The sequence below is a fragment of the Octopus sinensis genome, linkage group LG1 (assembly GCF_006345805.1).
Source record: "Octopus sinensis linkage group LG1, ASM634580v1, whole genome shotgun sequence".
Taxonomy (NCBI): Eukaryota; Metazoa; Mollusca; class Cephalopoda; order Octopoda; family Octopodidae; genus Octopus; species Octopus sinensis.
This window is the reverse complement of record NC_042997.1, coordinates 195291302-195304767: the sequence shown is the minus strand read 5'-3', so window position 1 is coordinate 195304767 and position 13466 is coordinate 195291302. Positions and strand designations below refer to the sequence as shown.

Genomic DNA, 13466 nt, shown 5'->3' with positions numbered 1-13466 from the left:
CTATGTGGACACCCTTATGCTAGAAATAGATCCGCTGTGGTCTTCACTAAGAAATGTTCTGTTTTGCTAATTTTTTCTTGAGAACATTTCTTAGTTGTAAGACCATAGCGGATCTATTTCTAGCATAAGGGTGTCCACATAGTGATTTTCCTCTTATATATATATTGTCCCAGCATGACCACAGCGTTAAAGACACATGTATTTATAGTTCGAATGGGGTTTTTTTAAAGAGGTTTTGTTGTATCTGTTTTTAGCCTTTGGTTACCAGGTAGCCGTTACCTACATAATTCTATATTTGTGCATGTTTCGCTTCTTTATTAAATCCTCATTGTTATCTTTAAAATATTTCTTCCTCTTTTCCCTTCGCCCTCATAAAATTATGTAATCTTTTGTGTGTATATATGTATATATATGATGCATTGGTACACGTTGGATGTTGACAAAAGAACTAAAACTGCACTTGATTACCATTAAGTTTGTACATTAGAAGCTGAAGACACGTGAATCATTGCTAATTTTCACGTTAATGAGAAAATGGGAAAGAGGGAATATCATCAAAAGCATTTTTTTTCCTTTGTAAATATTATCGTTCATTCATGGAGAAAGGACTTCTATCGCTTAAATCGATCGTAAAAGGGCTCAATTTGGACCTAGAAAAACAGCAGTTCAGTCGTGTGTCACCTAAACATTATGGTAACATTCCGATATTTCAAATTGCCACCAAGTGATCGTGTGTATATATATATATATATATATATATATATATAATATATATATATATATATAACCCACTACTTAATATACAAGAACTGTGTGTGTGTATATATATATATATATATATATATAGTTCTTTTGATAAGGTAAGGAGTTTGTGGCGTTCATGCCCATTTGAAGGGCAGTTTTTTGTATTGGCACTACTGACGTATCCGATACCTCGAAGGGAACCTGTACGTGGTCAATCGATCTACTGGAAATAGTACCCAAAGTCTCCTCAGATCTTACCCTATCATCAAAAGAGGAGGAAGGTATGCAGGGTAGGTAGTCCTAGGCAATGTTTCATTCAGTAAGAAACGGAAAAAAAAGAGAGAGAATGGGATGGTCAATGCTGGAACGCTTTTAATCATTCTAGATCTGCTGAATTAAGGGTTAAATAATGCTCCTATCCTGTAGTGGTCAAGCTTTCATAATAATAATAATTAGTTAGCAAAACGTTTTTGATAAATGAAGAAAAGTTAAGGGTTTAAAATACCTTTACAACTCAATAAGAAAATTGGTCGATCTTAAGGTATAATTATTTGACCCTAGGTCAATTCATGGCTATCTGTTTTTGGTGCTTTTTGTTTTTTACATTGAATACATAGAACTACAATATCAGATATGCTCCATTTTATTCTTTTTTTAAGAAAAGAGTAGTTATGGGAGAATTGGCTGCTGTTTCTAGCAGGTCGAGCGACCACGGTGTGGGTTCACTCTTTCCCCGTTTTTATTGAAATTAAGTGAAATGAAATAGCTACGACTAGGAATTGAAACCCAGATTGCGATAGACATAGTTTATCTACGACTGGCTAGTTGTCGTTTTAACCAGGTCACTCCACTCTTGATATATAGCAAATGCGTTTCCAGCAACCATGAACAGGGTATGATATAAGGAAGAAGATTTTACTGTGTGTATGTATTATTATTATATATATAATAATCTCGAGCACCACGAAGAGGCTTCCACACTGACTATTATTATAGCATGGTGGTGAATGGTTGTTTTAATTTCGAAGAAATGACATTCAAGCTAATATCGAGTTAGTTGTGTGTGTGTGTGTCTGTTAGGACCAATCATGGCTACTTCCGATAGCCATGACTAAAAATCGTACTAGTTGGGGGGTGGGTTGACTTTTGACTGACCTACTGGTACTTATTCATACTGGATTTGTATTTTTTTTTACTCTTTATCATTGAATAAATAACATATACGGACATTATTGGCATTTTTTTCATCTGATTTCAACTATCTTCGGCCATATTTACCCATTTTTCTTTCCCTTCTCTCTCTCTTTCTCTCTCTCTCTCCTTCCCTTCCTAACAAATATGGTGCTTTCTACAACAAGCAAGACGTGTATGTATATTTATTTACTCTGTTTATTGAATGTTGGCTGGGTTGTGACTGTGTGTCAGAGCTGTTTAGCAATACTATAGTAGTATTACAAGTATTATTAGTATTATACTTTTGTAATAGGAAAACTGGGGTAGCTTTGGGTGGTGGTCATTTTCGTGCCTATCGCCAGAGATAGTCGTTTTATTGAGTAGAAGAAGAAAGATATATAATTGCACATCTCTCTCTCTCTCTCATTCCTTCATTTGTTGAATTTCGTGTTTTCTTTGTCAATAACGATAGTCATTCCTTAGTGAAGAATGTATTCTCAACAAAAAGAAAGAAAAGAAAAAATATATATAACATTACAAAATTAAAATAACAAAAAAAATGTGTGAATTACATTAATTTGGTTAACTTAAATGCTGATTTACAATATGTATAAACAAATAATTGGTGAGATTGTTTATGAACAAGTGTGGTTATTATTTTTTTTTTCAAAATAGATTTCCCCATATTTTGATGTTGTTACAATATTTAATAGTTTCCATTCAGTTAGTAACAGATCAGAATGGTGAGATTTTGTACTAATCCAATCTATTTCATAATTGTCTTTCTACATACATAATCATGACGGATGATTTGATTTATAGTTAAAAGCTCCAATATTAATTAAATCAACTTAGTTATTAACTTCATTAATCAGTTTTCGAAAAAAAAGTTTTTGTAAATAAATTTGTTATAAACCGATACAGAAATGGTTCGTTTTAGAAGTAGGACTAAAGTCGGATCTTTAATATAAAATATTAGGTTAGAAAATATTTAATCTCTCTCATATGTGTGTGTTTGTTTATTTTAATATTTTCCTGATGTGTGTGTGTGTGTTTGTTTATTTTAATATTTTCCTGATGTGTGTGTGTGTGTTTGTTTATTTTAATATTTTTCTGATATGAAATATAAGCAAAGTACTCGAACTTAATTAATCTTCTTATTGCTTTCTATCACTCCACAGCTAGAGAGAAAATGTATCAAACATGAATTTTGATTGAAATTAAAATCGGTTTAATTAGAGTGAACTGAACACTCCAAGCACTATATATATATATATATGAGAGAGAGATTAAATAGTTTCTAACCTAATACCTTGGACAAGTGCCTATTATAGCCCCTGGCCGACCAAAGCTTTGTGAGTGGATTTACCAGACAGAAACTGGAAAAAAACCCCGTGTTTTAGGTGGTTGTCTACCTATGTGATACTTGTTTTTAATTTCCCGTAACCTAGAGCTTCAGCAAAGGAGACCGATACAATAAGTTCGAGGCTTTTTAAAAAAAAAGTACTGGGTCGATTTGTTCAATTAAACCCTTCAAAGTGGTGCCCTAGCATGGCCGTAGACCCTGAAACAAACTTTGATTAGATGCCAACGGTGTAAATGATGGTACATGGGGTTTTTTTTGTTTTGTTTTCGTTTTAAGCTTCGATTTTCGTGTGTGTGTTTCTGTATTGTGAGGCAAAATAATACAAATATTTTCTGAAGTTTGTATGATTTCATCAATAATGGATCTTCATTGCTTTATACGATCGGAATTTCACTAAATCTGTAGTGACGAATCAAATTCAATTTGACCAAGCCTGGTTATTCAAATAGTCGTAAAATACTTTCTTGCACCTTCTTTTCCGTGAAATTTGTGGTATGTAGTATTCAACCAAACCTTTCACATAATACACACACACACATATATACTTGCCAAAGTATCATGTGAAATATATATATATATATGTTCGGTAAAATTTAGATTCAGTTGAATATGGTACCAGAATTTAGTATGGTATTATCCATATAATTCAAAATTGGGTGATTGCAATCAAAATAAGCAACAAGGATATCGTACTGCATTACCTCTGGATATCCTTGTTGCTTATTTTGATTTTATATATATATATATATAATATCATGTGAAAGGTTGTTGTATGGTTAAGAAATTTGCTTCCCAACCACATGGTTTCAGGTTCAACCCTGTTGTATGGTACCATGGGCAAAGTGCCTTCTATTGTGGCCCTGAGCCAACCAAAGCCTTGTGGATGGATTTGGTAAACAAACTGAAAGAAACTCATTGTGTGTTGTGTTGTGTTCACTGTCATATCAGCAGTGTCATTCACTTCCAGTACTCTGCAGAAACATGTCTGGCCATGGGGAAATATTTACCTTGCTTGGAAACAGGTAAGGGTGTCGCCAAGAAGAGCATTCAGCTGTAGAAAATCGGCCTCAATAAAATCCCTCCAGTCCATGCAAGCATGGAAAAAGTAGACATTAAACTGATGCTTAGATAGGTAGTCTCGTTTTTGTCAACAACTTCTCCATCACCTACTAGTTCCATATACAAATATAATGCAGTTCACCATTTCTCTTTCACCCTATTAAGTCCAATGTTCTGACCCCTTCCATCAGTGAGAGCATTCACCATGTTCCCTAATGTATTCTGTAAATTTCATAGTATATGACTCCAATTTTCTTTTTTTTTTTTACTGTAAAGTCAATGTACTTTCGCCTAAGATATGTCCTTTCTTCAGGCACATATACCCTAGTGAACCAGTGAGATAGCTTCTTCATAGTAGTTTCACCTCCTAGATATTGCTGCTAAATCTCCCTCAAACCATACTCTATCATCATCATCATTTAAGGTCCGCTTTCCATGCTAGCATGGGTTGGACAGTTCAACTGGGGTCTGAGAAGCCAGGGAGGCTGCACCAGGCTCCAATCTTGATCTGGCAGTGTTTCTACAGCTGGATGCCCTTCCTAACATCAACCACTCCATGAGTGTAGTGGGTGCTTTTTATGTGCTACCGGCACAGGTGCCAGGCGAGGCTGGCAACGGCCACGATCGGTTGGTGATTTTTACGTGCCACCGGCTTGGAGGCCAGTCGAGGCGGCGCTTGGATAAAGTGGTCCTCTTACTGTAAATCACTTCATCTGTTGCTTATAAAGACACTTATCCTAACAATTACATAATCTTTTCACTCCAGTTTTCCTGCAGGACACTAATCTGGATATGCTCATCTCCCTTATCCATACCTATTTCTTTACTACCCACAAGGGGCTAAACACAGAGAGGACAAACAAGGACAGACACACGGATTAAGTCAATTACATCGGCCTCAGTGCGTAACTGGTACTTAATTTGTCAACCCCGAAAGGATGAAAGGCAGAGTTGACCTCGGCGGAATTTGAACTCAGAACGTAACGGCAGACGAAATACCGCTACGCATTTCACCCAGTGTACTAACGATTCTGCCAGCTGGCCACCTTAATCTCATCTCCCCTATCCATACCTCCTCCATTTAGATCCGGTAGGGTCACAATGAGTTGAGGTCATGATTTTTTTACTAGAGAGATCTCATAAAATTTTGAATTTCCTTTATTATCATACTAAATAAAAAAAACTTGTACATAAAATAGTGTAATTCTTTTTGCACAGCTAGAAACCAGAGACCACTCCTACTGTGTGACTGTTTAATTTTATTCATACACATGGTCATTAATCTATAAAGACTGCTGTCTTATTGAACAACTACATTCTCACCTCACAAGTGCAAAATAAAATTTGACCTAATAGAAATTTATCAAGGGAAGGAACAAGCACTAATGTAGCCCATGCGTTGACTCAGCTGAACCACCTTGTTTGCTCTGACCTTTATAAAATAGAATATTTACACTGAGTCTTGAAGGTTAGTTGTGTGAGTGGACTAAACTAGATCTAATCAACAGTAATTTTATATAAAGTGGTTGGCCTTCTAAATAGTACTACTACTAGAAAGTAGTTCTTTACCACATCTGCTCTGCTACAGAAATTCTGTAGTTCTCATAAAATTAAAAGCCACCTACATGTAAGTCCATGCTTGAATTAGTCTAGAGTGTAGCTTCATGGACCTGATGTATGCATCTGCTGCTAGATATAGACTGATCTTAAAAAATAAGTGTCCGACATAAAATTTTAATTCTTTCGCAGCCATATCGGGCTCAAGTATTCTACCTTTTTGTATTGTTAAAGCTAGCCATATCTGGCCTCTCACACCTATACGACAATGTTATTCTAATAGTAAACAATCACATCATCAAAATCACAAAGCTGCGATATAATGCATGAGTAATTCAGAACAACATGAATAAATAAACATTACATCTGATAATCAGAATGCTAAAGAGTCAAACCTATTTTTTCAATAACAACAGAAAAACTAATCAGATGTTTGTGTATACATATTAATATATTTAATATATTTGTTAAACTGGCCTTAGTAACAACAGCACAGGTAATTAGTTAAATTTCTAAAGTTTGGGAGTATCTTACGTATATGTGTTTGTGTGTATATGTTTATTCTTTAAAAGGCAAGCTGGCAGAAACATTAGCATGCTGGGTGAAATGCGTAGCCGTATTTCGTCAGCCGTTACATTCCGAGTTCAAATTCCGCCGAGGTCGACTTTGCCTTTCATCCTTTCGGGGTCGATAAATTAAGTACCAGTTACGCACTGGGGTCGATGTAATCGACTTAATCCGTTTGTTTGTCCCCACTATGTTTAGCCCCTTGTGGGTAGCAAAGAAATATATATATATTTATTCTTTAACAAAGATAGTTTTGAAATGACTTTGAAGTTTTGCCCTGCGTAGCCTGCATGAGACTGTCTGACTGAATACAAAGCAGGTCAAAACTTCAAAGTTACTGTCAAAAAATATAATAAACATGTACTCTGCAAAGAGTATTGAATATTTAAACAGTTTAATGTGAAATTGTTTTTGCTATATAACTTGACAAAAGGCGGCGGAGCTGGCAGAATCGTTAGCGGTATTTCACCCATCGCTACATTTTGAGTTCAAATTCAACCAAGGTCGACTATGCCTTTCATCCTTTCAGGGTTGATAAATTAAGTACCAGCGAAACGCTGGGATCAGTGTAATCGGTTAGTCCACTCCCACCTAATTTCCGGCTTTATGCATTTAGTAGAAAGGCTTAAGTGCGCATGCACACACACACGTATGTATGTGTATATATGGAATCGCACAAATTTAGTAGCCTGATAACATAGAGGAATTTTTTTTTCTTTCTGCAGAAAGAATCGCTGCATTTCCATTAACGAGCTTCGTGTTAAATTTATAAGTAATTTTCCAGCTGTCATGTACTCTATTAAAATGTCGATTTCTGGTTGCTATGTACTTTCAAAGATGAAAGTAATTCTTATTTAAAGTCTTAATATGTTACATCTATCTTGGTGATTTAATAGGAAAATGTGTTATCCTTCAGTTGAAATTTGTTCTGTTTGTCTCTCTCGCTCTGTAAGATTTCAAGAATTTATACAGATTTTCATTAATGTCCACTTTTCCATGTCGGGACAGGTTAATTTCATTTCAACACAATCCCTTTCGCAGTTCTTTGAGAGTCGCAATTTCTTCCCATGTCGTCTTCAGTCTTCCTATTTTTGCAGGCTCCTTGCATAGTTTGAGACTTTTACGCCCAATTATCATTTCGTCATACTCGTCATCATATATGCCAAGTTATTCTCTCAGCACAGTTGTGCGCCTTTGTTCATGCGCACTGACATTACACATCCAGCAAAACGTTCCAGTTGAGGAATATATAAAAAAAAAAAAAAAAACTCAACTAAGAGCTGGGTGGAACTGCAGGAGAAACAAATACTCAAAATTGAAATCTTCTTCATGTTTGTATCAGTTTTCTGTTAATGATGCTACTATCTTATATTGTCTTTCACCATAAATCTATATTTAATTCAAATTCTTAGTTAAAGATACAGTAATACTTTGGTCTTAACTGTATTTGATGGCACATAAGACGCACTTTCTGTTTTTTTTTAAATGTCTCGAAAATTACTCCGGGTTCTGTGTGCGTAATTGGGCCTCCCATAAATTTCGATTTATGAAAACTTTTTTCCTGAATATACCCTGCTGAAATTAAGGTGCGTCTTTCAGGCCATCAAATATGGTACTTCAGTCTTAATGCGTGGTAAGTAGACTGCGTGTGTATTTTAGGTTTTTGGTGATTGTCACCAAGTAGTGCAAAAAAATTTTTTACCTCTTTATTGTATACAATACGTAAAAATGTCGGGATTCTAATAAAAAAAAGATTTGTTTTTATGGCTTGGTGAAAGAGGCCGCATCCATCGCTTTCGCATCCATCGCTTTCGCAGACCTTCGAAGATCAACGAAGTAGATATGGTCATGTTCACCTTGAACAGTAGCAGGAAGGAATTGCAGAGTTGACATATTGGGAATAGTTATTAGAGCAGGTTGGTAGTTGGATGGAGTAGATTTAGCATTGGTGATGAGACAAATGTGTTAGATGAACATTTGTAGAGGCTGCAGCAGGAGACCAACCAGCTCTGAGAAGTGGCGAAACCATTGTAGTTAGCAGTACAAGAAACAGAGTGAAGCAACCAGTCAGAGTGTTTGGTGGGAACAACTACCTGCCATTCATATTTATTTGGAAAATAACCTTACAATTCAGTTCTAATTTCAAATTGCTTGCATTTTATTTCGCTTAATTCTTCAATCGGATAACCTATTGTTGCCCTATCAAAGACATAATAATTGTCCTTATGATCCCTTTATGAATAACCAGAAAAATGAAACAACGGTTTACTTCGACATTGGAATTAATTCAGTTTGAAATATACACAAATCTTATTTTTATTTAATACAGAAGCCTATAAACTTGTTTCAAGATTAGGGTTTGAGATTTTAACAGAAATCTTACTTTGTTTCTTTGGCAAAGATTTATATCTATTTTGACAAGCTTTACCAGGAAGGGCTGGGTATTGCCAGGTTCTTAGAACACCCTGTTAGAAGTAACTTTACTAATTTAAAGAATAACTACAAGGGTTTCTTTTTCTTTTTTTTTTTTAATTAGTTATATTAGGTTAATGTTTTTATGACTTAGAGTTATTTTCATTTCAAGCTGGGTGTATGTGATAAAGAAAGCTGAAAGGATTTTTATATCTCCAATTTGCATGTTTTACAATTAAGATTAGTTTCTTTCTTTTTCCTTTTTTAAGCTAACATGTTATCAACACTTCAATCCATCCTCAATAAATATAAAGTAGAACTTATTTTAAAAAGCTTCATTTTCTGTTCTTTTGATGTTAGTGGCTTCCTCTGTAAGCCCCACCTCTTTACATTTGGTTTCTCTGGGTGGTAATTATCACTGCAGTAGTGCATGTAATTTTCTTTTAAGATGGCTTGCTTTAACTTTAGTTAGCTCTCTCTCTCTATTGCTGTAGTGGAATTGTTAGCAATCAAAACATACATTATCTTCTCTCTCTTCCCCCCTTATCTTTTTTTCACACTTTTATTAACATTTCAAGAGAAAGCAACCTTCACAAATGACTTTTGATGTGTTACTGTTCGCTTCTTTATTTTACTTCTTTTCGTTAATAATTCTAAGAGGTTTATTTTTGTTTTTATCTTTGCCTTCATTCTTAAGAATGAACACCTTTTTATTATCAACTTTCATGCTTGTTTTTTTTATTTGTTCACATTGATTAATTATGTTTTCAACATTTGACTGTAAACAGGCAGATTTGAAACAAACTTTATGGGGAGGGTTACTCTCTAAATAAATTGCTTGGGAATATAGAATATAACGCGTGCAGGCACAGATGTAATTAAGTTTGTAACTATATGGTCCCAGTTCAATACTACTGTGCCATCACCATGGCTAGGTGAAACTAGGTGCACATAAGTTGTGCAAAGGCCTCTTAGAGATGCGTGTGTGTGTGTGTGTATGCGCATGTATATAACTGTTTCTATTACTGGCATGGGATGTTGAAGCATCAACTGTGGTATTACAATCCATCTAGCTTGCCTCGGTTGACATCGCCTTTCATCCTATTCTGGGGTGGAAGTATTAGATGTGTGTGTGTGTGTATGTTGATGCTTCAAATGAAAATATCTTTGTGGCATTATGATCCATATAGCTTTACCTCCTTTTTACGCTGTTGGCTTGGCCTTTTATCCTCCAAGATGAAAGTACTTATCAGGTACTTATTTATATTTTAAAAATAAATACCAAAGTACAGGGGGTAGGTATAATCAACTGCAACAAAGGTGATACCCCAATGTGAATTAAAACGGTAAAAGAATAAAATAATTATTTCAATTTTTTGGTTCACAATAGTTTTACTTGACTCTGAGCACCGTTGTTTAGTGTTCAAGAAATGCTGCTACAGAAGTTTATAGTTCTAACATGAGGTTTTGCAGTTTATATCAGTGATACCTGGGCCGATGGCACATAAAATGCACCATCCGAACGTGGCCGATGCCAGCGCCACCTTGACTGGCTTCCGTGCCAGTTGCATGTAAAAAGCACCAACCAATCATGGCCATTGCCAGCCTCGCCTGGCACCTGTGCCAGTGGCATGTAAAAAGCACCCACTACACTCACAACTGAGCCTGGTGCAGCCTCCTGGCTTCCCAGACCCCGGTCGAACTGTCCAACTCATGCTAGCATGGAAAACGGACATTAAACGATGACAATCAATGGTGCATTTTCCAACTTTTTTTTAAAGTATTTTGTGAATTTTGCTTCAATAATCTTCAGTTAATGAAAGAGAATTAATTGCTTCATGGAAATTTGACTTCATTTAATGTGACTGTTGAAACTCCATTATATTGGGTCATCCCATAAATAATGTGGTTTTTTTAAACTTCTTTCATTTTTCAGAATTAAGATAAACAAAGTTCTTTTTTAATCTAAAATATACTCTCCTTCATTTTCTACAATACTCTTCCAGTTATCTAGTAGACTTGCAAGGCCCCTCTTCCAAAATTCACTTGTCCATGATGAAAAACACTCTTCCAGTACTGTTCTGACCTTGTCTACAGAATTCATATTTTGTCCGTCCAAATGATTTTGAAGACTGCAGAATAAATGATAATCAGGTGGGACAATGTCCAGGGAATATGGTGGGTGGGGCATTGTTTCCCATACAAACTGCTCCAGCCTTTGGAATGTCATTTTCATTGTATGTGGTTGAGCATTATCCTGATGGAAGAACACCTTTCATCTTGAAACCAAAGATGGTAATTTTTCTTCTGGCACTGATTTAAGCTACTCAGGCTGCTCACAGTAGATCTCCTTTATCATTTGGTTCGAGTTTAAAAGTTCAAAGTGGACTAAACCTTTCATATTCCACGAAACAGATACCAACACCTTACATGGGTGAAGACCTTTTTAGCCTGGGGTGCCAGTGGTTCTCCTTCCCCCACCCACTATCTTCGGCACTTGATATTTTTATAGAGAACCCATTTCTCATCACCAGCCACTAATCGATCCAAAAAAAGGTTCATTCATGAGACGTGACAGCAAAGTAAAGCATGCATTTATTCTACTTGTGATTAGACTCGGAAAGTTTATGAGGAACCCATTGACCCAATTTGCTGGCTTTTCCAATGGCACACAGGTGTCAATGAATGGTTGAATGACCAGATCCAAGCTTCTCTGCTAGTTTCTCAACAGTTATGATGGGATTTTGTTCCACCGAGGTTTGCAGGACGTCCACATCGAGTTCTACAGATCTTCCAGGACGAGGCTCGTCTTCTAGGCCGTAGTTTCTGGAACCACCATTGACACTGACACACTTATTGTCTGATCCCCATATACTGCATTAATATTCCCTGCACTTTCCACTGCATTGTTGCCTTTATTGATCTTGTAAAGCAAAATATGCCGAATATGTTCCTTTGTTACTTCCATTATAACTTTGAAAAAATAACTGTTAAAATCAAACTGCACTCTTCAAAACTTGCACTAAGAATAAAGTCAAGATAAAAGTTGATACAGGTAGTTTATCTCGTCTCCCTCCAACTTTTAATTCATGCAACTGAAAAAACTGCTCTATTTATGGGATGACCCAATATTATCCAAACATGTAGCACTGTTAATTCAGGCACCATTTTTTTTCTCTCTCCATCTGTTTCCTCTCCTCATATTTTTTTTCTCTGTAGAAGAGCATAGGATCAAAACATCCAAAGATTTCTGTTTTTCAACATCAAACTGATACACCCAGTTTGCTGTTCTTTCACCTGTCTCTGGTTTTTGTATATTTTTCAACCATATTAAGATTTCTTTATGCTTTAATTACCCATCCCATTCTAACCAGCCTAAAACCGTTCTTGGTCTCGTTTTACCAAACCACTCAAAACCAATTGTATTTTTAAGTGTCCTTATTTTCGGCTGAAATCTCATACAATAAAGCATAATGCACTATGTGAAGATGATTGACCTAGTGCTTAGGGTTGAACTCACAATTATTAAGATCACAGGTTCAATTCTCTGACTGGAGGATGCCATAGTACACTTATGCAGATAATGAGTACGAATAGCACTATAGACATCCTGTTTAGTCTTGTACTTTCAGCCCTAAATCTTTTGAAAAATCCTGATAAGCTCCCATTTGGTGAACCTGAAGGATTAAGGCAGATAGTGCAATGCATAGGTAGAAATTGTCTTTTATCGAAGAACCTTTATGTATTCAAACTGTCCAAAGCATCAAATTAATAGATCCAATAAATAAACAAGTTAACGAGTTATTATTAAACTCCTTCAAATTAGTCACTCTCTCAGCCTCTCTTAACATAAGTGTTATACAATTCCAGCCTTTTCCAGTCAGTTACATAGCAAATATATTCTTTATCAGTTGTAAGTTGTACAGTATCAAATTCTCCACCACTAAGTGCAAGCATAGCACTTAGGGCAAGTGTCTTTTGCTATAGCCCCAGACCGACCAAAGCCTTCAGGGCAAGTGTCTTTTGCTATAGCCCCAGACCGACCAAAGCCTTCCGAGTGGATTTGATAAACAGAAAGTGAAAGAAACCTGTTGTATAGTGTGTGTGTGTGTACATGCGCCTTTGTTTAGACATCGCATGATGGTTGCAAATGTGCATCAGCATCACACAAGCAATGTAAGTACACTTCCAATCTTCCACAGGAACGGCATCCAACCATAGAAAATCTGCCTCAACAAATTCTGTCCAGCCAATACAATCATGGAAAAGTGGACATTAAATGATGATAACTTATTAGCTATAAAAGTCTCATAGGAGGGAAGCCTGAACTGATCTCAGTGTTTGGTTATTTCTCACATGTTTCTATGTACCATAAGAATAATGGTAATCCCATTTCATTCTGTGACTAGTTAGTATTTCGAAGAACTAGAATATGACCTGCATGCTTATCATGCAACTGGCACTCTTGCTGGTGGCACATAAAAGCACCCATTACACTCTGAGTGTTAGGAAGGGCATCCAGCTGTAGAAAACCATGCCAAATAAGACTGGAGTCTCCGATGTGCCAGCATGGACAACAGACGTTAAA

General features: G+C 36.0%; 1 protein-coding gene across 4 annotated transcripts in view; it reads left to right on the top strand.

Annotated features, from left to right (window-relative positions):
* Positions 1 to 13466, top strand: part of LOC115210347 (catenin beta) — an 81718-nt gene that overhangs the window by 29728 nt on the left and 38524 nt on the right. The window contains exon 1 of one of the 4 annotated variants that reach the window (XM_036508206.1): positions 2088 to 2110. The exons of the other annotated variants lie outside the window; for them this stretch is intronic. The gene's annotated coding sequence lies outside the window, so the exon portion shown is untranslated. Of the gene's footprint in view, positions 1 to 2087; positions 2111 to 13466 lie in introns of those variants that run through there. 4 annotated transcript variants of the gene reach the window in all.